This window comes from Anser brachyrhynchus (assembly GCF_964034855.1).
Source record: "Anser brachyrhynchus genome assembly, chromosome: 1".
Classification (NCBI taxonomy): Eukaryota; Metazoa; Chordata; class Aves; order Anseriformes; family Anatidae; genus Anser; species Anser brachyrhynchus.
In genome coordinates this window covers 208,498,533-208,526,301 of record NC_137694.1, presented here as the reverse complement: position 1 = coordinate 208,526,301, position 27,769 = coordinate 208,498,533, and the positions used below count along the sequence as shown (strand labels likewise).

Below are 27,769 nucleotides of genomic sequence, written 5' to 3'. Positions count from 1 at the left end.
CTGTCATAGGCCCAGGGTACCCAGAAGCTTCAATAAAACTCCTTTTTACATTTAGGATTCTAGCAACGGACTGGTAAAGGTGCTATTGACAAACTGGTTTGCATCTGAAGGTCCCCCAGATTGCTGGTTCTCCAGGGCTATTTAGCAGCAGCTCTGGTTGGACCTCTGCTGCTGCACAGTAACTATGCTTTCTTTACATTTTCTTTTATGCCAAAGCCGATGCGAAGATGAATGTGGAAAAGGCGCGACACTGCCTTTCTGTTATATGCTTGTGATTTTTATTATGCCCATCCCCGAGGCAGCGAACCCAGCACCTGGCCCTGCTCGGGTGTTCTGGCCTTCCAGTCAATGGAGGCGGAGGCGCTGGGGTCTGGGGTCTGGGAGCAATAGAGCTACTTCATGAGCAAAGTGGCCATTCCGGTGTGAACATTAAAAGTCCTGACACACACCTGAAAAAGGGCTCTGGTAGCCATTATTCCATCCCATTTACCCTGCAAAAATATATGCACCCGTACAAGCTCTGTTAGAAATTCCGAGCAATTTCTCTAAACTCACACTTAGCTGTGAAGTCTGCTGCTTCTATTATGGATTTGAAGAAAGCTTGCTTACTTTTTTCTGAGTATATTACTTGTAATAAAAGATACTACCTGTGCCTACAAGTATTTTCTTGACTAACTCCTCGGATTATCACACCTACAAAAATATGCCACTAGGCTGATATTTCAGGATCTCAAATGGCATACAGATGCTTGCTGGCTCACTTTGAGAAATAGTTTTCTACCACTAAATTGATTTTATAACTGTATTAGTAACAGTTATAATCATTTAAAGCTCTTCAGGTAGTAAAGCACCAAAGAGATTTCTCCACATCCTCCTATTTTAGAGGGGAACACTCACTCACCTCCACTAATAAAAGGATGTGAGAACCTGATGTGGATGACATGAAATAACCCTATTATTTAAAATATAAGAAAATCTAACACAGGTCTTAGAGAGCGCAGATAAAAAGAGAAGGTCAATAACTCAGATGTGTCCACGTGTGGAAGATCTATGCTTAGTACACAGATTTAGTTTTTGACTTTAGCACTGCATCAATGAAGCCAACCACATGAGCGTACAAAGGCAGCCAACGGAAGCAAAGGACATTTAGATTCATAGAATCCTAGAATTATTAAGGATGCAATGCCCTCCAGGATCATCTGGTCCAACCAGCCCCCTACCACCAATGTCACCCACCAAACCATGTCCCTAAGCACCACGTCCAACCTTGCCTTGAACACCCCCAGGGACGGTGACCCCACCACCTCCCTGGGCAACCCGTCCCAATGCCTGACCGCTCTTGCTGAGAAGAAATGTCTCCTCATTTCCAGCCTGAACCTCCCCTGGCACAACTTGAGGCCGTTCCCTCTGGTCCTGTCACTGGTTACCTGTGAGCAGAGGCCGACCCCCAGCTCCCCACCCCTTCCTTTCAGGCAGTTGCAGAGAGCAATAAGGCCTGCCCTGAGCCTCCTCTTCTCCAGCCCAAACCCCCCCAGGTCCCTCAGCCGCTCCTTGTGTCCCAGGCCCTTCCCCAGCTTCGGAGCCCTTCTCTGGACACGCTCCAGGGCCTCGATGTCCTTCTGGTAGTGAGAGGCCCAAAGCTGAACCCAGCACCCGAGGTGCGGCCTCGCCAGAGCAGAGCCCAGGGGGGCGATCATCTCCCTGGCCCTGCTGGCTGCACTATTTATTCCTGACACAAGCCAGGATGCTGTTGGCCTTCCTGGCCACCTGGGCACACTGCCGGCTCATGTTCAGACCTGTCTGAACAAGTGGAGGACCGAAGGCTGGAAACACAAAGGCCACAGTGGCAGAAGAAGTTAAGTCAGTGCTGTGATCGGTGTGGGGAAGGCCACCAAGAGCTGCCAGCGAAAGCTCAGAGAATATGGGATGAAAAGGTGAGAGAGTTTTATATGGCATTGCGGAATGTGATGTACAGAAAGGGCATTAACTTGGTGATGAACTCGACCATTGGACTTATGGGATGGGAAGGTTTAGCATCTGCAAATGATTTTCTGTCTGGTTTATTCAGGAAAACATTTGCATGTTCGGAAAATCACGGGGAAACAACCTTCAGCTGCTGCGACTTGTGAGCTAACTCAGGTGACAGAGGAGAGATTGGCCTGTGGCTGAAAATCTCCACAGCAACAGGCGTATCTGCTGCTTTTATAATGCTTCTTCCAAAGTGGAAGGGGCAGCGTTTTATTCAGAGAAAGCAGTTGTGTCTGGTTACCCAGTAATACTAGTGTAAGGCTCAAACGGGCAGGGATTTTGCGTACCGGTGAAAACAGCTCTTTAAGTCCTTAACTTCTGCAGATCCTCAGGAAACAGGCATGTTTAAAATAATTTCAAACCTGCATTGTAAGAATTGCTGCTGATTTTTGTGAAATAAAAACAATTCCAAGTCCGTTTTTGATGTGGGTAAAGGCCAGTTGGAGGAAGAAGAAAGGTTTTATGATGTATGCCATTCTCTTTCCTTATTTGCTGTTGCTACGATGCTGTGAAGTCATCCAAGAGATGGATCAATGAAGATCTTCTTTAAACTTCTCATTTTATCCTTCCCAGTGGGACAAGGTGGCTGCTAAACCATGTAATGGAAAACTGGACTGGAAGAGTGATTTCTGAACCCATCACTGATGGGACTGGAATTATAGTTCTTGGAGCAGCGCTTCGCAACCCATTACGTTTTCCCAATCTCATTTGTTCATTAATTCACTGATCTTTTTCAGCATGGCCGATACCAAAATCCATACAGCAATGATCCATCTAGCAAACTGCACATTGCTGTAGAGGCAGGAATTACTCCCTTTAGATCCCTGCCAGGTGATAAGCACATGCCCTTGAGCAAGAGGGTATTTTTTTTTTTTTTTGCAAATCCCTGCTGCATCATGCAAATCTCTAGAACTGATTGGAACATTTTATGAATACCAGTGGCTTCTTGAGCCACCTGTTCACCAGGGCCTTGGGAGTCACTGGAAAAAACTCAGAAATGGATTTTCCAAAGCTGTCCCAGCCTTGGAAACAATGCTTAGGGTTTGCACGTTGTGTTGTATCTGACAAACTCTTTGACAGAAGCAAATGTGCTTCCTGGAGGATGGAACGGGTGGGCAGTAAAGCTTCCAGGCCAAAATCTTGCAACAGGTTGGGTAAAAGGACATGTATCCCTTGGGCTGAGTCCACTGAATCATTCCGTTTGCTTAAGGAACTTTTAGTAGCAGCGTGTTATGAGAAAGAGTGGAATCAGAACTGAAAAGAAACCAAGTGAAACCAATCTGCCCCCCACACCTGGGGGTTTAATGGGAATCTGAAATGAATAAATGTGTTTTGTGAAAGGTCTGTTTTAATAAAATCTGTCTTCACCACAAAAGGGAATAGAAGTAAGAGTGAAATGAACACTAATAACACCAGCTTATCGGCTATTCTGTGAAATCCTATTTATAAGCCCATGGATGCTAATTAACTGTCTTGCAACGTCAGACTGAATTGCACATTATTCCCAAATGAAAGAGAATGGAAAGTGTTAAAGAAGACACCACACTGATTAATGTCTAAGCCAGGTGTTTTGTGTACCCAGACTCTTCCTGCCTGACAACTTTTTCCCATTATTTTCTTTTTCTATATAAGGCCCCTGTGAACTCTCTCAACAGCGATTTTTGTCCTTTCTTAAATGACCACAACTTGGCAATAGCACCGTGAGCCTCTAAGATCATCCCAGAGCCTGAACTCGCCAGAAATCAAGCAGAAGCAACTATGAATAATAAAGTGGAATGAGTGCATTTATGATTGACCTTTGAGAAAAGATATTATCTGGCAACAGCGGGAGAAACTTCCTGGCCTTTCTGAAAAGACTTGCAGGCAGAAAAGTTCACCATGTGAAATACATAGGTATATAAAAGCGGCCTGACAGAAATGCGTGGCTACCATGTGAAGTCAATGGCGTAGGCTTAGAAATGGGACATTTGGGAGGAGATGGGGGCACACATAGCTGCCTGCAGACAGGTCAGCTCTGGAAGTGAAAAAGCCACGTGGATGCGAATGGGCTGAGCCACCTTCCCATGGTGTCCCCAGGATGCAGAGCTCCCCAAAGGGCTCGCTAGCACAGACCCATGCCACCCCAAAACACTGATGCTCTGGGGCCTGTTGCATGATACATAAAAATCCTTGGGGTTTTCGACTCTCCAAAGAAGCATGAACCAAGGTGAGATGCAGATCCGTCAAGGTGTGCCTACGGACACGATCAGGGCTCGGGAGGGATTTATGAAATTAAGTGGATTTCTCAAATTCTCAGTTCGAGGTCCACCACTGACCAGCAGTGTGAGCATCTGAGCTCTGCTTGCCACGTCCAAAGTGCGCATCGTGCCTCGATGGAGCTGATTACCTGGGGTCATTTTTCACATGGACCAATCTTATTGATTTTAATTGAATTACTAATAGCGTAAGGCACTATGTAATGAGAGATGGGGAGAGAGGGGGTTGGAAATGAACGTCCTAGATCCTGTTGGCTGCGTTCGTGCAGAGGAACATTTACTCTGTGAATAACCCTACTGAAATCAATGCATATCCCTATAGAAAAAAAAATAATTGCCCGGTCCGATTAAGAGAAAAACCTGTCTTGTTTGGATGAGAGATGTTGCGTGGAACTATGGCGTTATTTTTATACCCTTTATTATTAATATATTAAAACCTTTATCACTCATCAGGGGAGATGAACCATGTTGGTGCTGAACACGACTGTAGGTTACAGTCACGCGTGTCATTCTCTCAGATAGATGGTTCTTCCACGGTGTATCTTATGCGGCTGAAATATCAGGAGGGTAATTTGTCTCTAAATTATGGCTATTAGTAATTAATCCTCTTTTGCTCTGGACTTGAGCGACCTTTATAAAGAAGCAGTTTAAATTCAAGAAAAGAAAAAAGAAAGAAGGGGGAGAAATTGCCTATCTTCCACAAACAAATATGCATTTGTCTTAAACTTGCAAAAAGAACTACCAAAAGTCAAAAAAGTACTCAAAATATAGCCCAAAAGTTGTACACTACCAACTTTTGTCATATTCGAGGATAAAATATGTTCCCGTTGTGGCACAGGGAAGCCTTTGACCTATCCAAAGCTTGCCAGCCCCAGGTCATCTCCATGATAAACTGCTCAGGGCTGCTTTTCTATCCTGAAAAGTTCCCTGATGAAGTGAGAAAGAAAATGTCCGGCCTCTGTAGATATGGTGTTTCTTAAAACCTTGATCAAAATCAAATGTCTCCCTCCCTTTATTAGGGACGTTAAACAGGAGCAGCTGTGCTGGGGACATGCACGCTGCCGGGCTGACCTTCAGCCCTGGTACCTGCTCGCTGGCAATTACACAGCGATAGCTCTTGATCGTACAGAAAGTGAATCCAACACCTTGTAGGAAATACCTTGGAGGAAACAGCCTCATGATGAAATGCTGCCCTGCTTTATTTTTGTGGGTGAACGTTAGCGTTCATAAAAATAAACGACTACCACGACGGATAAGAAACAGACACGGGTTTTGTGCAGATTTTGTGCAGACTATTCCAGGTGAGACATCTCTGCTGCATGTGTGATTGTCTTACTTGTGCATTCTTGGCTTGGACCTTTTCTTTTGTTAAGAAAGAGAGGAGACACCTTTCTGAAACTGTCCCAGACGTGTGTAAAAGGACAACTTGTTATCTTAGGTTTTCTAAAAGGACATAAAAGAATAAGCAGAAACAGAAAGATTTGCGGTAAAACTACCCTGTGTTTGAGCTGCCTTTTTTTTTTTTTTTTTCCTTCGGTGGCAGGCAATTCGGGCAAGCAAAGAAGGCAGAGAGCTTAGTGAGGCTGCCTGGGAAGGTGAAGTCAAGGAAAAGGAAGGTTAAGGAAAACCCCATTTTGCAATATTTATTTTTTCTCATCTGAGGATCTGGGAGCTTATCTAAAGAACAGCGGCGACTTCTCTTTCAGATACACCAATCTCTTCCGTCTCGGGTTCGTTATATGTGATTTTAAGCTCTGTCTAATTGAGGCTGCCTTATCTATGTTATTCTTAGAAACCAGAAGTTAATCCATAAGAGCTACAGGTTTATCTTTCTCCTTTCTAGCCACATCTCAACTCGAAAAAACCCATGCCATCACCCTGCTCTGCCTCATTTATCCAAGTAACATGGCAGCTAATCCTTCTGGAGGAGCACCACGTGGGGCAGGCAGGGCAGGACACCCACCTTCCCAGGGCTCTTTGGGACAGAGGGATTTGGGTATCTCTACGACATCCCCATGGTGCCAAGGGATTTGGTTTTGTGCCTGGGAAAACCAAATAGTAACACAGTGATGGGAGAAACTGCCTGGCAGGGCCTGAACCCCCTCCCGATATTCCCCTGGGAGCCCGTGCCTAGGGAGAAAAACCCAAAATGCTCCGAGATGTGCTCCCCTAGTGCATCGCTATCTCATCAAACTCTCTCCTGTTTTACGAATTAACCCAAATCATCAGTTTTCAGAGCCGTCAGCACCAGTTGCCGGGCCTGGATTTACTACACAGAAAGCCCATCCTGCTCTCCCCCTACCCCAGGATATTCAAATGTGAGTCAAATGTCCACATGGTAAATGATTGTATGAGGTGTAAAGGTTTCCTTGGAGGACTGAGGCCTGCGTTTATTTGCAGAACAGGTCTGCTATTGGGGTTAAATGAGAGAATGGGATATTTGCAGAAAAATGTTTAAATAGTTCTGGTTCAGTGAACACAGGTTCCTATTAAGCACTATAACAGAGGTGTAGAAAGGGCACTGGAAAGTTAACTGCTTGGCCAGGTTTAGGTACAACTTTAACCCCGAGTAGAAGGCTCTCTGAAGCAATTGTTTGGCTTCCTGAATATAAACATTGCATGAAGCGAGGAGTTTCCCACATTCCCAAAGACAATGCTCACTTCTGAATTTTCTTATACGGACTTTGTGTTTCTTTTGGTTGTGATGAAGGAACAAAAAAACGCTCACAGGGATGTGCACATATACACCACATGCATCCAAAGCTTAGCTCAAGTCTCCAAATGTCAGAGGACAGACCTATCTTCCTAAATCAGTTTATTCCCAACACTCAGGATTTTCCATTTCAATTATTTCACAGAAAGTGATGATTTAGTCTGCAGTCAAACCCACCAAAATACACAGTGGCTGCTCCCACAGAAGGAGTGGGGTTTTCTGGAAAAATGGTTAAAAAAGAAAAGCATGTGTTGGGGAAACTGCTCTATTGGCATGCTGGGAATATGAACTTCAACGTGAGCCAAGTCCCAAGCACACAAAGTGATTTAAGATCAGTGAGTTGGACAATGTTGTTGATCCCTGGAGCAAAGAGGAGAGGTTCAAAAGAGCAACAACCCTATGAACAGCCCAAACATGAATACTTGGTTGATGGTTCGCAGAATCAGAGGCATTAGGAATGGAAAAAGACCTACAGGGTGAACTGTGATTATTCTGCCTCAGCGCTCTGTCCTGTGTTTCAAACTGGACAGAGACTTCTCTGACCCAAATGCAGATCTTAATTTGAGCCTTGTACAATCTTTGATTTCTAGTCCTCACTCAGCCTCTTGTAGAGGGAAGATTAAACTAAAAACATGAAGAGGGGTCTACATAACAAAAGGGTCTCTGGGGAAGAGAGGGGAGGCTGTTTTCCATTTTTTTTTAACCAAGTTCATTCTAACTATCTAGGTGCTGCAGTGATCAGGAACTCTAATTTGGACATATCACCCATTCAAGCTATTCCCTGGCCTTGAAACGTGCGGACTTGTTCATGCAAGTTCATTATCACCTCCCTTCCCTTCCCTTCCCTTCCCTTCCCTTCCCTTCCCTTCCCTTCCCTTCCCTTCCCTTCCCTTCCCTTCCCTTCCCTTCCCTTCCCTTCCCTTCCCTTCCCTTCCCTTCCCTTCCCTTCCCTTCCCTTCCCTTCCCTTCCCTTCCCTTCCCTTCCCTTCCCTTCCCTTCCCTTCCCTTCCCTTCCCTTCCCTTCCCTTCCCTTCCCTTCCCTTCCCTTCCCTTCCCTTCCCTTCCCTTCCCTTCCCTTCCCTTCCCTTCCCTTCCCTTCCCTTCCCTTCCCTTCCCTTCCCTTCCCTTCCCTTCCCTTCCCTTCCCTTCCCTTCCCTTCCCTTCCCTTCCCTTCCCTTCCATGGATTTTACAAAGCAGCATGCATTAAACTATCTACAGGGCCAAACAAATATTCTCTTCCAGAAGGGAAACACTTTCTTTCCATCATGTTTGAAACAGGTACATACAATGCCAGGATTGACACCAAACAAAAACCTGCAAAACAAAGCTAGCTGTTTGGCCAGCTGAACGCAGACCCTTTCCCCCAGGACATGCCTCTTTTGTGGCAGGAATAGTAAGGTATGTAAGAAAAAAAAAAAAAAAAAGGTGAGATCTTACAAGAACAGGAAATTGCTGCAAGTCATCCTTATGGAATCAGGGATGGAGGGGAGGAAGGAAGGGCAGGAGCACGTGAAGAAAATTCCTGAGCAGGTTCAGCCTGGGGCCACGTGTGGCACTCACAAGCTCCACACGTGCATTTTTCTGCGTGGCATTTCAGGGCAAATAGCTTGCACAATTAGAGAGAAAACTCAAGAGAGGTCCCAAGAGCCATCGTTATACATGGATCAGTGCTAGCCCTTGGTTTGCATCGTCTCCTGCACTTTTTCCTTTCAGAAACCCCACAAAGCAAGCTGTCATCTCGATTTGGGGAGCCACCTCTGCTCAAAGCTCCCTTCAATTTTCTCCGTTTTCGCACGACCCCAGTCTCCACACGCTGGGCTTTGACCTCTTCCCCAAGCTCTCTCCTTGGCATGGAAGTTGCAGACAGTGGGAAGAAGAAAAGCTCTTGCCTGGCAGCCCTTCAACACGCTCACAAATAAAGGTGCAAGGTAGGAGTGTAACTGCAATGCTGCAAAGCCAGCCTAAATGAACAGCTGTCCTAGCTGCACGCTCGGAGCAGAAAGAAATGAAATAAACCCCCAAAACAGAACACGAGATTTCATTTCCATGGCCCTCAAGATCCTGATTGTGTTATGGTGGCTGCATTCTTCCTGCCGGGTGTGCTCTTTCCTTCCTAGCCTGCCTTAAGGCTGCACTGCTTCCAGACCAGACGGGATTTGTCGATCCCAAGGCTTTGTGCTCGCCCCGCTCTTCTCACTGTGTCAGTAAATATATCGACGTAGCCTTTGCAAGAAGACACGAGCTTGGCCTGCCCATGCGATGAGCCTGCTAGAAGCACTGCAGCTATGCTAACACAGTCCTGACATAAAGCTAATTTAATTTAATGGGAAAACTTCCCCTTTTCGGGGGTTTAACGCGTTAGCCTCAGCCCTGCGGTATGCGGCTGCACAGCTTGAGGGTTTACAACAAAAAATGTGCATGGGGCTGCCAAAGAACCGGGGTTCTGGGAGCTTATGCAAGCCCCCAGGACAGTGTATTTACTATCTCTGAACCTGTTTAGATTTTCTGTGGATGGGAGCCCTTTGGGTGGGAGGGAGACTTGGGAAAAACACTAATTAGAAGCTTGCTAAACAGCCTAACAGATGACGAATGTCTCCAGCATTGAAAGCTAGAGGTGAAAAACGCCGTTTGCGTCTCGCATCTCTTCCTACCTAAGATCCGCTATGACTCTCTTGTATATTTTCACGTGCTTTGATAGGCTTTAAATTACCCATGTGATAAGGTCTGTACACCCTGCGATACGCCTTACAGTAATTGCAGTGGTTTTTGAATGCACATTTATATTCTAGATAGATTGATAATCAGACTATTAATGATGTAGCTGAGGGGGTAGTGCGCTGCTCGCTTTTTATCAGGCTGGTCTTTAATCAGGTGGAACTTTAATTCTCATTTAACAAGAGCAACAGAATGCTGTACACAAGGTACTTAAATGCTGCCGTAAAAGAAAGCAGCTAGCCAAGTGCTCCTGAAATGTACACCAAAAGATGTTTCTGTCACCATGGCTAATTCCTAACAAAGACGGGGCCGACTGCTGAAGAAGTTCACGTCTCTTTCAAAATCATCTGCCTAACAAGTCGAGCTTCAGGGGAGCAACAGAACAGATTGTTTGCATCAAGAATATTAAAAAATAAGAATAACGTCCATCCAAACATTGTCTTATGTGGGCTAAAGTCCTTTCAGTAGCAGTCACAGCTCAGCCATACTGGACATCCAGTACAGGTTTTTGTAGAAAGATGCTTTTCTCTGATACTCTGATGAAAATCGTAAAAGCACCTTTAATATAATTCACATTTCAAACCTTTTCAGAGAATTCACTCTAATTTGGGTGACAAAGTGCTGCAGGGTAATACTATCCGTGAAGTAGGGGCAATCAACCCAAAAAGAGAAATCCAAGCTACTCTGTGTCTTTAGGAAAGCTGCATAATATTCGATCCACACCATCGAGAGGTTCTCTCCCTACTTCTTAATTTCAGGTATTTGACACTCAGTCTGAGCTCACGCCAGTGATTATTTGCATCACCTTCCAACCCGCAGCGCTCTGTGTCTGTTATCTGAGTTACTGTCACTACCTCCCTGAACAGCACCGAGACGCGTATGGCCGGATTTACTGCATGACGGAGCTAAGTCAGCAGCACGACATCCACAAACTCACTGTTTTTTGGAAAGATCCGAATGATTCTCGTGCGCTTCACATCCAACTGGTCCAGATTTCCCTCCCTGTTGAGCAGTTTTGCCGTCACTGAATATATTCTGCACATACTGAGCCTTTTTCCTTGGCAGGTCCCTGAGCTGATCCCCGTGCAGCCCAACCCTGAGAATATGTCGTATGTGCTTACTGAATTTTTCATGAACCCCGCATTAAATGTGCAGGCTTTGAGGTGCGCAGGGGAGCTGACATATTTCCCCTCCCAGGCCCACCCCACTGTTATCTTTCCTAGGGAAGCGCAGGAGCACCTTTGTTTTCCAAAATACGTGTGGGCAAAGGAGAGACCATGGTCCTCGCCAGTCACACATCATCCTTCTCCCCCAGTGCATTCCTTATTCCATCTATTAGCATTGCTAATACCAAGCACCTCATTTTTATGCTGCTAGCAGTGATTGTGAAAGCCATACTGAACTTTCTAATCCATTTATCTATTAATTTATTATCTAATTAAGGCTCACAATGACAGTGCTATTTGTTTAAAAATGCCCTCAAACTAAACCAATACAAAACACACATGCATTCAAATCAATTAAAATGGTACTTGCTAATGTTTTCCTTAATCAGTCGGTAACCGTTCCACCACCATTTAAAGGAAGGCAAAATTCATTTTAACTTCATCATAATCGTGTGACCTACTTGCACAGTGCCAAACTGATACAAATGGATGTTACTGTCATGTCATAAGGGCACAGAACAGTACCAGCCATGAATTTTGCAAGAGCCATCCTAGGAGTCAGGCTTTTTTTTTGCATTAAAGGGCCCTAGAACTGCAATTGAAATGCAGTCACAGTGAGGCAGGCAGGCAGACTGGAGATTTCTGATGAGTTTATTAAAGTTTACACTGTACCTCGTGCTGCATCATTTTTTATTTATTTATTATTATTATTATTATTTTTCCCCAGGAGCTGTCTTTTGATAACGGCAGCAGGGTCTAGCGCTGCATGCGTGCTTCATGTTCCTTGCAGCAAAACCCACACCGTTCTCCCGTGCTGCTTAAACAAAGCCAGACCTCATCCTTTAGCTGCTGGGCTGTGTCAGGGAGACTTTCCACCTTTCCATCTGCCCACAGAGAAATCCTGCGTAATACCTTAATGCCGTGTTTGTTGGCCACTGCTTTCTGAAGCGGTTACCCCTGTGTTTGTGTGGGTGCTGCACATCCAAGCTGGGTGCAGATGTTCTGCGATCCACCTTCCCGATACCTGCTCGCACTGGGTTTCTGGGGCACAGCTAGAAGAGCACTTTGTGCCCTCGCCTCCCCCTGCCCGCTTCTGCTCCCAGGCTTGCGGAAGGAACAGCGCGGATTATCGCGCTGGAGAGACCTGTTCCGTTTGGTTATTTAGAAACATTTTAAGAGCATCTTTCGAAGCCCGCAGTAATGCACACTGGCACCGAGGTCTGAAACGCAAATCCCCGGGGACTCAGGCTATCCTGTTCAGCCTGGAAATGCAGAGAGGGACATTCATTCATTCTTGATATTTGTGTTTGAACACGATTAAGGACAACCACTGCTGTTTTTCCCCTCCTGCCTCACTTTTCCTTCTGCTGGTTATTTATAGTACTGCATAAGATATTTTTAAGATAAGGAGAGGCAGAAAAAAACCAGATTGAAGATACATATAGCTGTGGTTTCTTTAACGAGGGATGACTAAATGATGTTTCTCAAACAATCTACCTCCTGAAAGTTTCCTTTTCTCATTTCTTTTTAATATTAAACAGGTAGCTGAACGAAAATGAAAGCATATTTGTACACACTACAAATAAGCGCTCATACTAGCAGAGTTTTAAAACTTCCCCTCCAGCCTGACTGAAAAGACACACACAAGCCTTGGGTGGAAATCTCGTGCTGTCCCTGAATTTTACGCACTCCTTTAAAAAGTGAAGAAATAGACCTTGCTTTGCAAGGATCTGACTTTGCCCCTTCTGAAGTCCAAAGATGACTGCAGCTGTGAGCTTCACACCCTTGCTGGCTTCCAGCACTGGTGTTTGCCCACAGGCTTGCAAGCTGGCTTGCAAATGACAGCTAAGGCACCCAAAAAATCGCTCTGCATTATCTGTTCAGGGGGGATTTGTTCGATCAGGTTCACTGGGTGATGCTTTCCAGAGTGGCAGCCTTGGCTCTGAGCAGCAGACGTGCGTTCAGCAACTCCGATTCCACTTCCAGTGCTTGTTTCTTTCCTTTTGTGCCTTATTTACCTTGGCTGACATTGTGACACTCAATTAGTCTTAATATTGGAAATGTTTTCTGGATTAGAGACTCCTGTTTAATAAAGGCTAGGAGGAAGTGCTAGGCCTAATTAGCAATGCCTGGCTCAAAGAAAAATAAACTCCCCAACAGCCTCCTGACAGCCTGACCCCATCCCGAATGATGCGAAGGTGGGGACGGGCTGGGAGAAGGAACCACCACGGCAGAGGATTGGGAAAAGCGGTGACTTATGCCCCATGCAAGCATCCCGAAGGCAAAGTGGTACCGGTCAGCTTGGCAGAGAAGAGGCAACACCAAGCCATGGCCAAGGTCTCCCTGCCTGGGTCCTGTTTTCTGCATCGCAGTTCGCTGCCTCTGGGCTGCAGCAGGGATGCTCTCTGTGGGGTGGTTCTGCTCCCTGCATTATTGAAATAGGTCAGGTCAAAAGCAGGCTAAAAATAATCATTTAACTATTATCCTGTCCCTTAGGATCTTTTATCCTGAAGGGAACTCACCGGCAACCTCTCTGCCCCCAGCAGGGAGAAGATCTCTGCTGAAGCTCCGCAGCAGAAGAGGAGGAATTGCTGGAAGGGCTGGCAATGCCACCATGAACAGGAGGGCAGGACAACATACGAGGTTTGTGAAGGGGATGGTGGCTGCACCTCTGTCTGAAGGGATGGCTGGAGAAAAGCCGGGGTAAATGATGACAGAGAGCCCATGCTGGGAAGGGGAAGGTCTCCCACAAAAGGAATAGTCTTTAGGTGCTGGGACTTGACCTTTTTGGGGTACTGGGCTGCCTCTGATCCACTGTGGGTGACGCTACAACTCAGTTATTTGGTGGTACAGTCATCAACATTGGCTTTGCCTCTGGCTACGACCAGCTAAAATACAGAAGGTTGGTGAGAGCAGAGAGCCGTCTGCTGCCACGTACCCGCACCATTCCCTTGGGTCATGCTGCTAGGGGGGCTGTGATTATACCCTACGGGGAAGTTCCTCGCGTGTACTGAACTCTAACCTACGTGTCTATAGTGCACTTCACCACCCGAGAATGAAAAGCAGGGGCCTCTTAGGGTCCTGCAGACCTGGAGGGGAGAGCAGAGCCATGCCTGCGGCTCTGCTTGCAGGTTTGCTGCGGGTGCAGCACGCACATTTCCTCCTGAGGGCAGCCGCAGGTATTAAATGTATTTCAAGTCCAGCTCTGGCTGTATTTTTGCAGAAAAATGATTGTTCTGAAAAAACACTACATGTATTGATGCACAATACAACCCAGTCACCACATCTGCCTCCTGTACAAATATATGGGGTGAAGAAGGAAGTCTGGGAGAATCCCTGTGTAATACTGCCGTGGCATAGGTGCTGACAAAGCAGCCACTGACATTCAAATGTAGTTTTTATACTCAGGATAACTCCAGGGATGTGCTAAAAGAAAAGTAAAGATCTCCTGTTGCTCAGTTTTCAATTTTCAATTAGTTTTATAGTACAAGTGATGCTGCGTTCTGGAGAAAGTGACATAAAACCAGGTTATTATGGCAACTTCCTTCAAAATGTTCAGCTTATATTGTTAATTCTGTTTTAAAACAACTATCTCTGTATGCAATTATATTTCAATAAGCAAAAGGTTATCTCTGCTGTAAAGACACATAATGGAGAAAACACTCAAAGTGTTGTAATGTTATCACTGGAATTTATCCTCCAGCACGACTGTGTTCTCAATTACAGCACAACAAATGTATTAAATATCAGCCAGATAGGAACATCATCCAGTAGCTGTACATTTTTGAAAAGTTTTTAGATCCCGAGGAAAGAGGTTTTTCAACTGCATTATGTCCAGTTTAAGAAAATAAGATAGGAACAGTACAGAAAGAGATGAAAAAGAATAGAAAAAAATCTTCATGCTGCAACCCAGAAGGGGAACCCAGGATTTCTATTTACTAGAACTATTATTGTAACGTTACAGCATCATCCATGGTGTGCCGAAACTCTCTCACTGTGGACTTGTGCGAGTCACCAGTCACCTATGATTCACTCGCCTCATCTATAAAGCAGAAATAAATGCCTTGTAAAGATGCATTTGCAGAACTGGAGCACCAGTCGAATCCAGTTTCTTATTCAGGGCTTTGTAAACTGTAATGAAAAAAGGCTGAGTAATCACCAATGATGTTGATGTCTTATCTGAGATTCCCCCTGAGATCTTCCTGGGCATGGGAAAGTGACAAATTATTCTTCTTGTGTTTCTAATAGAGGCAAAATGAACATGGCTCTTTGTAATAGTGGGTTGCTTAACAAGCTCTTAAACTTTCACTTTGTCTTGCTCTGCTGAAATATTTTTGCTGCAGAACCAGACATCAAAGATATAATATAGCTCTGGACATGGGGGCTGCTTCACCAACTGCTGCTTTCAGGTTATCTATAAGAGAGCAACATATTGTTTTGTTTTTATGAGATCCCGTGAAGGGAAAGCTGGTACTTAGGAAAAATGAAATGCCGCAAGCAATATATTGGTTGGATTAAGCTCACCTCCAATACTTATGATTTTGAGGAATCTCTACCAAGTTTCAGTCTAAACACATTGTGGCTATGCTTACGTGGAAAGTAAAAGTGGGTGCAAACTCCAATTCACATGAATTTCCTGCCTAATGTTGCTGTGGCTTGGGCTCACAGCGGTTGTGGTTTGACCCTACCGTGTTGGCCCACTTCCCAAGGCTGCATTTGGGGCCAAATCCATCCTCCCTCACCCGTAGAGATTTCCAGAAGTTTCCTTGCTTATGCTTGGCAGGAGATGCACTTAATTGCTGTATCATCAAGCCTCCACCTATCTTTATTTTAGTGGCATTGCTTGAAAAACCACAGGGAGATAACAATCTAGTGCCCTTTCTAGAAGGGTCTGACGCCCTTTGTCCCAGGCAAGGAGGGAATTTGCAGATAATCATAATCAAGAGTGGAACTGGTCAGCTTAGGTGGATTTGCCATGATTGCCATATCTCTTGTTAGATCGAACTGCGGGGTGTGTTTGTGGTATTGTTGGTCACTTCAGATTGTGGCGTCATCAATTTGGAAACCTGAGGTTGCTGTGTTCCAGAATGGGTTCAGACTGTGAGATAAGGCATTGCAGAGAATATTAGTGAGAAACAATAAGGGTTTGCTTTGTCCTTTTTTCCAGGGTGAATCAGAAGTAACTTCCACCAGGCTCACACCACAGGAATCCATGGCAGCTCCTGTGGTACCCGTGAAGCACCTCAGTACTGCCGCCCATCGAGGTCTGCGAGGAGATGGCAAAACCTCTCCTTCCGCGATCTGTTACATATCTATTGGCCCCAACTAGGAAAAGCAACACTGATGGATGAAAACCTACGGATTGGGCCAGGCAGACAAAGAACACAAAATCCTCACTAGGTTTGTGCATTCCCAGACTTGCTTCCCTACCTCTCCTCCTGCCTAAGCATCTTTGTCCTAATTCCCCAATGAGCAATCAATTATCTGCTTTTCTAAGGGGGGAGATTCCTTCAAAATAGCTACAAGCTATGCCAGATACAAAAGACGGTGTTTGGAAGAGTTGACAGCTGTGTTTCCAAATAGATGGGAGCTCCTTCTCACATCTGTCTGTATTACAGGCACTAAAATAAACTGGTGATATATAAGGAACTCCGCTTATTGTTGCCTGTAGCTGCTCTTATTTTCTGTCGTATTTGGATTACCCTTGAGGCTTCTTCCTTAAGATGGAAAATGCGTTTACAATAAAGTAACAATATTTGTTGGCTCTGACCCATCTCACTGTAAAAACTACCTGCGAATAGGCAACATTTTTCTAAAAGCTGGTAGCTGGCTCCTCATTAACCAAAGGCAGGTGCACAAAATTCCTAAAACAATTTTCCCTGAACTGTCTGAGTGCCACTGTGCCAAGGAACAAGCAGCTTGGTAGCCTGCTTTCCTTAGTTTCGAATCTGAGGAAAAAATTAAAACCTGCCGGCTGTCAGCTTTGGTGGGGATGCACTCAGAGATGCTGTTCTGTCAAACAAGTGTCTCCTTGAGATGTAAGGAAAATGGATTGATAAGTATCTCATCTCACACTCCACTAACACTGCAGATGGCCACTGCCCAGCACGGCACTGTGAAAGGGGGACTCGGAAGTGACAGAGACATGCTTTCCCCTGGGAGAATCAATAACAGGTGGAAAACAAGACAGCAGAGGAAGAAAAGGAAAGAAAAACACAGCGGATATAATTCCATTTCTGGGAGGACAGGCTGATTTGAAAAGTTAAGCGAGATTAATAGGATGTAGGTCTGTACTTAGTTAATTAATCTCAGTTATTAAGTTTTGGTCTGTGCACCCAGTATTTATTTTTTGTTATTTTGTTAGGATGAGGGGAGGAAGAAGATTATGGAATCTTCAACATAGAACAAGTCAAAGTATTACCACTGTATAATCCTTTGCAAATGGCATAAAAACATTAGATACCTGCACTGCTACTATGCCTGCCTGCAGAGATATGTCATTGCCAGAAATTTAGTTGCTTTTTCTATGGCCTCTGTAACAGTAAGAAAAATTCAGACCGAAGCTGTTATTCTGTAAGGTCTCCTTGCAAATCCATTGGATTTTGCTCACAGGACCATAAAAATTGCCATGCTGGGTCAGATCAATGGTCCATATAATCCAGTATTTTCTCTCTGACAGTGACTAATACTGTATGTTTTGGTACATCACAGGAAAATGCAAGAAACCTTTCATGACCAATTATGGAACAACCTTCCTATAGAAGAAGGCTCATCCTAACCTCTGGCAGAAAATTGTGGTGGTATTTTTTTTCCTCTTTTTTTTTTTTTTTCTTAAAGCCTGCAGGATTTGTGTCTTTAACTCCTGCGCAACCTGACTCTGATTACATTCAATATTCACAGAACTGAAGGATCCCAGCGTGGCTGGTGGTGTGGGGCAGCTGCGGGTCCCTGTGGTGCCAGCCCTGCTCCAGCAGGGCCACCCCGAGCAGGGGGCCCAGCCCCACGTCCAGGCGGCTGCTGGAGATCCCCAAGGAGGAGCCCCCAGCCCCTCTCTGGGCAGCCTGTGCCAGGGCTCCGGCACCCGCCCAGCCCAGCAGTGCTTCCTGAGGGGCAGAGGGCACCTCCTGGGCTCCAGGCTGGGCCCGGGGCCTCTGGGCCTGGCCCCGGGCACCCCTGAGCAGAGCCTGGCTCCGGCCTCTCGGCACCTCCCGGCAGTGCTGGTGGCCATGGCTGGCAGCCCCCGGAGCCTCCTCTGCTCCAGGCCCAGCAGCCCCAGCTCTCGCAGCCTCTCCTCACGGCAGAGGTGCTCCAGGCCCTTCGGCACCTCGGGGGCCCTGCGCTGGGCTCTCCCCAGGGTGCCCAGCTCTGGCTGGGGCTGGGGGGCCCAGCGCTGGGCCCAGCACTGCAGGGGCGGCCTCAGCAGCGCTGAGCAGAGGGGAAGGATCACCTCCCTCGGCCTGCTGGCCCTGCTCTGCCCCAGGCAGCCCAGAATACTGTCCATACATACTATTCATATAAATACCTGTTCTTTTTTCCGTTCTGATTAGGTTTTAGCTCAATGATACCGTGTTGCAGTGAATTCCACAGGTTAAATTGTCTTTAGAAGTAAGCCTTTTATCACTTCTAAACTTACTGCCCTTCAATTGCACTGGATGGTTCTTGTTTTGATTTTATGAGTGGGAGTAAATAAGGCTGCCAATTTACCTTCTCTGTAGCACTCGGAATGTAATATACTCCCATCAAACACCTTTTTATTCACCTTTTCTTTAAGCTGTTTTTTTTTTTTTCCTCTCTATTGCCTATGCATTCTTCCTAACACATATGCTGTAGGAGACATCTTCCACCCTGAAATCCTCCTATTTCTTTCAATATAAAAGGATTAATTATTTTTTTTTCTGATTTCTGGTTTCTAATTTGTTTAAAAATTGTCATGACTTTGGCACCTAAATCTGATTTCTGAAGGTCTGAGTGGGCATGAACCGAACCAGTCACTGTATTCCTAACAAGTGCCCGTCACCATTGCCAGGTCTGCTATCAGGCATTTGTGGTACTGTTCATAAAATCCATTTTTACATATTCTATTCACACATTTACCTTCCAAAGTGCAGATATGCACTGATCAAGGATTTGCCTGAACTATTCATAGTGATCAACCAATTTTCCCTTGAAACCCTCCAGAACCTAGCAATGTGCTTGGCTCTCCAACCTGTGTATTTTCACCTGTGATTGCCCCATCTCATTTCCCCACACAACAGTTCATTTTCTTTTTGCCTTGCAGTAGGAGATTGCTCTGGATTTCATCCTCAGCCTCCTCTAGTCCTGACTGTCACTATTTTTGTGCCATCTGCCAGTGTTGTTACTTCCCCCTTCACTGCTTTTCTAAGTCAATAAAGGGCATATTAAATAGATTCCATTCACACTCCTTTTCCTTAAAAGGAGGAAAAGCTCCTTTATCTTCTGTTAAGGAGGGTTTTTTTTTGGAACTCCACATTAAATATAATCAGCTGTCTCTTTATCCACTTTCTTGTTAAGTTCAATGTAGATTGGAAAAGACTAGCAGACTGGAAAAGCATGTTTGCATCTGTTCCATCATGTACATACGGCTTATTTGTGATCTTTTGTAACACTGGTATAACACTAGTTCCCTTTCTAGCAAACTGATTAAGGTTCATTGGTCTACCACTCAAGATCTCCTCTTCTTTTCTAAAGAAACAAGCAAAAGATGTTCAGCCACCACATCCTTTCCTCAATGCCTGAGTAAGTAGCTTCCCTTTCTGTGACCAGCATCAGCTCAAATTTCCAGCAGCAGCCATTCAGTGAGCACCTCTTTCTTTTAGAAGAGATATTCAGCATGCTTGATTTTAGCTGTGTTCTGTGCATGGTTTTTCAATCCCACAGAAGAAAGAAAGGAGCTAAGAACCTGCCAGCTTAGCTCAGACCTCAGAGCCTTGTTGGCAACGATGGTTCAAGTCCTGAGATCTGTACTCATCCTCTAGAAATGCTGTCCAACTTGCTACAGAAGAATGAAGGTTTTAAAAGTACCGTGCCCTGCTTACGCAATATATAGTCAACCAGAGAATGTCAGTCCATTGGATGATTTCAGGAGAGCATTTAAAAACCATTTTCTTTACAGAATAATTGTCTAGCAATGGTTGTACTTGCTATATATACAAGTATATCATAGCTGTACATTATCATACCATTTTTTTAATATACCTGTATGAATATTTTAAAGGTATTCACTTTTATTTCTCTAAAGATAAATAAATAAATCAATTAGTAATCTAGGTGTTTCATTGACTGTGAATATTAGATCACGGCAGTTAGAAATGTAGCAAGGAAATTGTGTTATGTGGTGGGATGAGAAAAACCCTAGGCTGTATGTCTCAGGAGAAATCAATGCACTGTGTCTTCTAATGTCATAAAGAATACCTCCCAACAAGATGTGTTCAGAGTCGTATTAGCAGGAAAGTGAGCTTCTAATGGCCTGTATTGATTAAGGAAGAAACAGCAGACAATCCAGAGGATACTGTTGTATTAAACAATTGGAAGTACCATCACCTTACTGTACTCTGAGCAGATTTAGTGAAGCTGTCCCAAACTCGATATCCTCAGAACTGCCATCAAAAGAAGCAAAACCATTTGCTTCACTAAGAAAGCGATTTTCTGAGCTTGAAAGACATTTCTCAACCACCTTCTCTGAGGTACTGCTGTTTTTTGTAAACTTATTTAATAAGTTAATTATGCGTACAATGACAGAATCATCTAGGTTGGAAAAGACCTGCGAGATCATCAAGACCACCCATCACGCTGACCTACCATGTCCCATCACTGAACCATGTCCTTTAGTGCCATGTTTACACGTCTCTTAAATACCTCCACCACTTCCCTGGACATCCTATTCCAAATGCTTGGTCCATGCCTTTTTGTCTTGAGTGCAACACATCCTTTGTCCTTCTCAAGGACTTCCTTATCCGTCCTGTTCCCCTTCTCAGTGTCCCTCAGAAGTTTGCACGGGGGAATGAGGACAAGAGTCCCCTTGAGGGACAGCAGCCCTAATGACTTACGCTGTTGATAATGAAAAAAAAATGGCTGCTTTGGGTAATGAATCCACAGAGACTGCGGGACTGTCTCTAGGACAGAACACACAGTTGAATGCAGATGAGTTCTGGAGGCTTCATAGCGTGTCATCAGCTGAGCCGTGGTGGCCCAAAAGCGTGGGCGCAGGTCCTGGGTGGCTGGAGGGGACGATATCCTATGATGCAGAAGTGCACGCCGCATTGGCTGATGCTGAGAGGGACAAAAATGCGCTCGTGTAAATCTGCTCCTGAGTGTCACTGAGGCTCGCTCCTAATTGTGAGACAGAAAATGTTCTTCTGCACCTCAAGCATAACTGAAGGTTTATGCTAAAGAAACTTAAGCATAAACTTAAGGTTTATGCCGAATTCACAGAATCCCATAATCCCAGGATCGCTGACTGGTTGAGGCTGGCAGGGGCCTCTGGAGGTCTAACCCCCTGCTCTAGCAGGGCCACCTAGAGCAGGTTGCCCAAGACCATGTCCAGAAATTCCTCTGTATTCTTAAATTCCTCTATTTCACTGGAGTGAGCTCAGATAACTGTGCCCCAGCTGCACTGTGGCAGTTCAGTGAGATTTGACTGTGCCCACATCCTCCAAAAACCTCATGATGGGCACAGACCGTGTCGGCAGCCTCTTGACTCGCTGCTCTGCTGCGTTATTGAGATGAGAGCTGCTAAGAGCCATGACCAGCAGCATTAAGAGCCCAGCAGAGGGTCTGAATGCTGGCCACACGATGCTGCAAAGGGGCCGGGATGGGTATTTTGGGTAGGGGCCAGATGACTGTAAACTTCAGCCAAGGCAACTGGTTGGTGACTAGCCCCTGGGTGAATGCACGTTTATTCGATGCAAGATTAATATACCTAACGTAAACAGAGAGACAAAGAGACAGACTCTGGAGCAGCGTGAAGAGGTGACAATAAATGGGGATGAAAAAGAGCATTAAAAAAATCTGCACTCAGCCATAAAAATCCCCACTCCCCAATGGCTATTTTGCAAAGAGCCATGTTTTTTTTTTTTTTCTTCTCTCACAAATAATAAATATTGAAGGCAGGTTTTGTGAAGGGCACTGAAGCAGTGTCGGGGGCTGTTCAGAAGGAGGAAGGAGCTCAGCATCGCACGGGGCATGCGAACTGGAAGCAGGGAGCATCGCTGCTCTGCTGCTGCTGGAATCCCCCCCAGCTACGGAGCCCTTGCCAAGTAATTCAGCGCTCTGTGGACAGACTCTGCTTCTTGTTCGTGTTTGCTGATCTGATGCAATTCCTGGTGCTTAGTGGTTTAACAGAACTCTTTGAGAGACACTCGATTTATCACTGATAAATCACTGATGAAATCTAAAGTTCAGTTATAAAGTGAGGGCTCAGCCACAGCCGTATAAAAGGCTTTCCTCCGGCTTAGAAATACACTGGTGAAGATACTTCACATGATAACCCTGCACAACCCCTGTGCTGTTCAGTCCTTGTTTCAGGCTTTTGTTCTTAAGGCATAATTATTGTTTTTGGCTAATGATTAAAAAGATCCGGACGTTCATACTGTGCGTGACCAGCCTAGCCCTCTCCTCCACCAGCTCTCAACTCTTTTATGCACACAGCAAAGCAGATACACTCAGCGCAGAGCTTTTTGGTTTTAATTGGAGCATTTTGTGTTTTAAACGCTGCTGGTGCTGTTGCCTCCGTTGCGTAAAATGAGTCAGTGGCTGGATGCTGGATGTGTTGCTGGTTTAGGTTGTTCCTGGGCTCCTTTCTATTTGTTGTCTGAGCGATGCCCCAAACACGGTGAATTTTCTCATTTTCCACGCAAAACCTTCATCAAGTCCCCTGACCTCACTGTACAGTGTGCTGCAGAGACACAGAGATGGGGTTGACTTCCTTTCCTTAAATAAGAGGACTGAGGTTAAAGCCCACGAACAATTCTGAAGCTTTCAGAAAATTCGGGATCTCTCTTTGAAGCAGGCTCTCCACCTATTTGCTTTGCGGCTGATAAAAATAACAGCCAGTGACACACACAAAGCTCTCTGCAAGGTATTTTTTGAGCTGCAGTTGTATGCAATGAGCACACGGAAACATTGCTGAATGGGTAAGAGAGCCACACTGCAAATACGTTTCCCCACACATCCAGTGGTCATCACCCAGCCTTTTGAAACCTGCCATGGACATCTCTGACCCAAATCCCCAGCCCGGAGCATTGACCAGCACAACACTCAAAAGCAGGCTTTGCCCTTTGATCTGAATGTGCACTGAAACCAGTAAGAGATCCGCAGGGCAAAGCACTGCCTGATTATTCCTTTGTGTGTATCTGCTATTTCCCAATAACGGATAGAGAGCTGCTGCTCTGGATCCTGACCTCCATTACACGGCTACAATGCGGCAGCTCCCCCGAATTTCTCCTCTGTGGTGTCCGGGGAGGTGCCGCAGCACAAACCAGGGGGAATGGCTGCAGCCCGACTTTGCACACCCCCTACTCATTCCTCTTTCATTTCCGTGCACCCCTTCCACCACCAGAGTGGAAACGACACCAACACAGTTCAGCCTTTGCATCTTCTAGGCATGATTTATGTGCCTTGTTCAGCAGCTCTAGGAGAGATTATTCTTATTTAAGTGATGTTCCAGCATAGCTGCTCCTCAGACTAACTCCTTGCGTAACTCCAAATAGAAGCAAAACCTGAGCAGGGGAAATAAACCATGGAAACTTGGAATCTTTCCAATATGTCCAGGTCTAGGGTCAAATCAGTGGGAAAGAAGGGCGCCCGGGCACCGTGCATGGAGAGAAATCCCACAATAAACCTGCTCCCACTGTGAAGGGTGCAGACACCATCCCCGTGGGATCACGGTGTGTCGCGACACACGGTTTTCAATGAGCAAATGGAAACATCTGAATGTTGTTTATGACTGGGTAATAGTGGTGGGAATCTGCTTGGATGGCAGGTTTGAAATGGGATGTAAACCCCAACCTGCCTTTGTTTAGTCAGCTGCCTGCTGGAAACTGAAGGGATGTCCCAGGCTGGCTTCTTCCCTGGCTCCTTGTTTTAACCCTCACCGGGCTGCCTGTTGTTACAGGAAAGTTGGTTTAATGGCAGAACTAGCCCAGCCAGCTCACTGCCCTTGGCTGGGGAGCACAATGCTACCACAGCTTCATCATACTTGAATGATGTGCCATGAGGAGCAGCTCATTTGGATTTAGGTAAATTTGCTCCTAGCCAAATCAAGCTAAATGACAATAGGGCACTCCTGTGCCAAAAGCAACAAATAAAAGAAAATAGAAGAAAGAAACAATGACAACAACAACAACAAAACCAACCAACCAAAAAAACCCTACAATACTTATTAAGCTTTTTTTCTTTTCTTTTTTTTTAAGTTAGGAAAATTAAGGGTGAGGGGGAATATGCAATATTTCAAGCAGGTAAACACTGGCAAGAGAGAAAAACAAGTGAGCTAAAAGAAAATCTTGGCAGTGGAGTAAATTAGTATAAAAAGGTAGGAATCGTTTTAAGCTGAAAATGAGATGAATGTTTCTAAGCATCTGAAGAATGAAGCAACTCTCTCCAGGAAAAGTGATGGGAGCAACATGCCCATTTGGCTTCAAGACAATGAGCACTGAAAGATTTTATTCCTGCTTGCAGAATGAGTCCGGACTTGGGGACCAGACGGTGTCTTTGGCACTGATGAAGGATGGAGAAGGAAGGAAATTTGAAGATGATTTCAAAGATTTGGCCAATTTCCTTTGTGCAGTGGCATTGTCAGAATTATTGCAAGAGGAAGGAAGGAAGGAAGGAAGGAAGGAAGGAAGGAAGGAAGGAAGGAAGGAAGGAAGGAAGGAAGGAAGGAAGGAAGGAAGGAAGGAAAAAGAAAGAAAGGAAAGAAAGGAAAGAAAGAAAGAAAGAAAGAAAGAAAGAAAGAAAGAAAGAAAGAAAGAAAGAAAGAAAGAAAGAAAGAAAGAAAGAAAGAAAGAAAAGAAAGAAAGAAAGAAAAAAATGAAAGAGAAAGAAAGAAAGAAAGAAAGAAAGAAAGAAAGAAAGAAAGAAAGAAAAAGAAAGTGCAATGACCTCTTAAACCAAAACCAGCTACACCTAAAGCCCAGATGACTTCAGAGAAGCTGATTTACTAAAGCTTTCAAACGTTTCACATAATCAATTGCATTTCACCATTGCCTGACTATTGTTTAACATACAAGAGCAATATAGTTCCAGACCTTGCTTGGGGCAGGTAATGATGGTGTGTTTGTGTGGGATGGAGTAGTAATTCATTTCAGACACGGAGGTAATTCATTGCAGACACTCTTTAAGAGACTTGGGAGAGAAAATAAAATGACAGATGATTGTACAATAGGTCGGGATTTTTTTATTTATTTTTTAACTGCTGACCCTAGAACTGGTAATAGCAGGAAATGGAAAGATTAGCATAAAGAATGGTCATTGATACTTGGGGTCTGATGGCTGTTTTTGCTGAGCCTTTATACTTATTTTGAAAAGAATGAAGCGTTAAAAGCAGGCAGTGTTTTCTTTCTTGAGCATATACAGTATTGCAACTCTTATGGAAAGTGTAAAATGGGTGAACAGGAATTATGCCAAAGCGTTTCGCAGGAATAACTCTGAACTCACATAAAACATGACAGAGAATTAGATCTTTTTTTGTTCTATATTCAGTAAGACTATTCAGGAACCTGTAGAGGAGCCATCAATTTCCATTAAATTCTTTATTTTTCTGTATGAGGAGAAAGGATGGATTTGGTTTACTGTCTGCTCAGTAGTACGAAGGGGCTCTGCGTGATAAATAAGAACAGTGGACATTGATAAACAGAGAAATAATCTAAATACAAGGTGTACAGGAAAGAGGTTATTCTGGAGAAGTCAGAGATGGAGAAAATGGGAAGGTACAGGGAATCCCCTTAAATGCAGTAAAAGTCAAATGACCCTTTAAGACGTGCCCTCGGAACTTGTGTAGTTTATGGACAAGTGACCATTAAAGGATGCTGTAGGGATCACGATTTATTAAGTCCTGTTCAGCTCGGCAGTGCAAAGGTGCCTGTCCAGGCAAGAGCAATTCCACCAGAATTACTTTGTATTAAAGATGAACAGAAGTGGATTAGACTCATTCTCACCCGATCCGCTCAGTTCAGCCAGCAGATTTACCTCCCACCTCAGCAGACACTTCTACAGCTTAACCTCGGGTCCGAAAATCCAGCTGTGCCTTTTCCCTATCGCAGTTCTGAGTTTACTGGGCAATTTTGGTGGGGCAACAGGTGAGCCGCTGCCTTTTTATATAGCTTTGCAGGTTTAAGATACAAAACGAGCAATGTGACTTGAACGGTGTCCTAAATAACCTTGCATTTGTTCCCTTTTCCTAACTGCAGGAGCTCGGTGTGAAAAATACTCCAGGGAGGATTAATTTGGGGGGAGTATCACCAATGGGTGACGCAAAATAGAAAAGTGTTAGCACTGTGAGCTCCTACAAGAACAAAGCTGAGGAGATGGAAGGAAATAGGAACTGCTGAAACTGGCCATTTTTCTTGTCCTGATCTCAAATCTAGGAAAACCCTGCAGCGTTTTTGCCTTAATGGGAAATATAAAGCAGTCAGGTGTCATACTGCTGTCCTAATTGTGGTAATCATGCATTTTTCAGGCACAAGGGAGGATACTGCTTCTCCTACATTAAAGGGAAAGTCAGGTTTAGTAATGGCAAAATACCTTGGGCAGCGTCCCAGCGCTAGGACACTGCCCAGGCAGGCACCGTCCCTGCAGCAGCCGAGGCACGGCACGTCTGGCAAGAAAATGTGAAAACACGTGTGTAGGGGAAATATCTTCCTTTTCTCGTACGCTGTTTGCTTTAAGGCCTGATTCTACAAACACTTGCTGCTTGACTTGCTTCCTGACACCACAAGGAGTCCCATTTAATTAACCTGGCAGCCTACGGGGGTGAAAATAGACTGGGGCTTGTAAGCGTGGAGATTGACAGCCTCTGCAAGCTGCCTCGGTTTGCTTAGCTACAGAAGCTATTGTTTCTCAATTATTTGGACCTTATGATTCCAGGTTGTACATCCCGTGGCTGGCTGCAGCTGCAGCAGCAGTGAGGACGGAGGGAGGAGGGACGGGGCTGTCTGACAAGGAGCATCAGCGCTTCGCCCCCCCATGCCTGTGTTATATTGGGTATGGAATGGCCTCTGGCTAATCGCAAACCTTCTTAACATTTTCCTCCGAGAAAACAGATGATCAAATGCAAGAAAGCCTGCTCATTAAAACCAATACTGGGAAGGTTTTGTTCTTTTCGGACCCATCCCTGTGTTTGAGTACCTAGAGAGCCAAGTGCTATTAGCTGAGTAGCATCTGTTTACCATCAGCGTTGTCTGAAACTTTTCTTTCTTTCTCTCTCTCTCTCTTTTTTTTTCTTTTTTTCTCTCCAAGTTAATAAAAATGGAGTTCGAGAACTGGTTCTGATTAGGCAGGTCAAATAGTGAAAATACTCTCTAAGGCCAGAATATTCCTGAGGATCCCATCTCAGAGCAGAGCAGCAAGCAGAAATCCCCAGAAGAGCTGCAGATGAAGAGGTTTAGAGATGCTGCAACGGGAGGTGCAAAAACTTAGGGGTGAGATTTTCTGCATTAGGTGCCAAGGCAGCAGTATTATGGACTGGGGAGGACAAAGACAATGAAAGAAGCCCGTGTTTTGTTTTTTTAGGAAGTATGCGTGGTACACAAGAGTCATGGTGGCCCCGGTAAAGGTTTATTTTTTGCATTGCTTTGTGCTTACTTCTCTTGCTGGGGCTGCACCGTGCTCCCCACTCCTCAATAAGTGCTGGAGCGATATTGCTGCTTTAAATGAT

At 45.0% G+C, this 27,769-nt stretch overlaps 1 protein-coding gene and 1 long non-coding RNA gene across 8 annotated transcripts in view; one reads left to right on the top strand and one right to left on the bottom strand.

Moving 5' to 3' along the window:
* TENM4 (teneurin transmembrane protein 4) overlaps positions 1 to 27,769 on the bottom strand; it is a 1,681,110-nt gene that overhangs the window by 271,094 nt on the left and 1,382,247 nt on the right. The gene's annotated exons all lie outside the window — the stretch shown is intronic.
* The window catches only part of LOC308187917, a 51,529-nt gene continuing 33,157 nt past the window's right edge, over positions 9,398 to 27,769 (top strand). The window contains exon 1 of the long non-coding RNA XR_013945009.1: positions 9,398 to 27,769. This exon is cut by the window's right edge and continues 18,859 nt beyond it. This is a non-coding gene — a long non-coding RNA (uncharacterized lncRNA).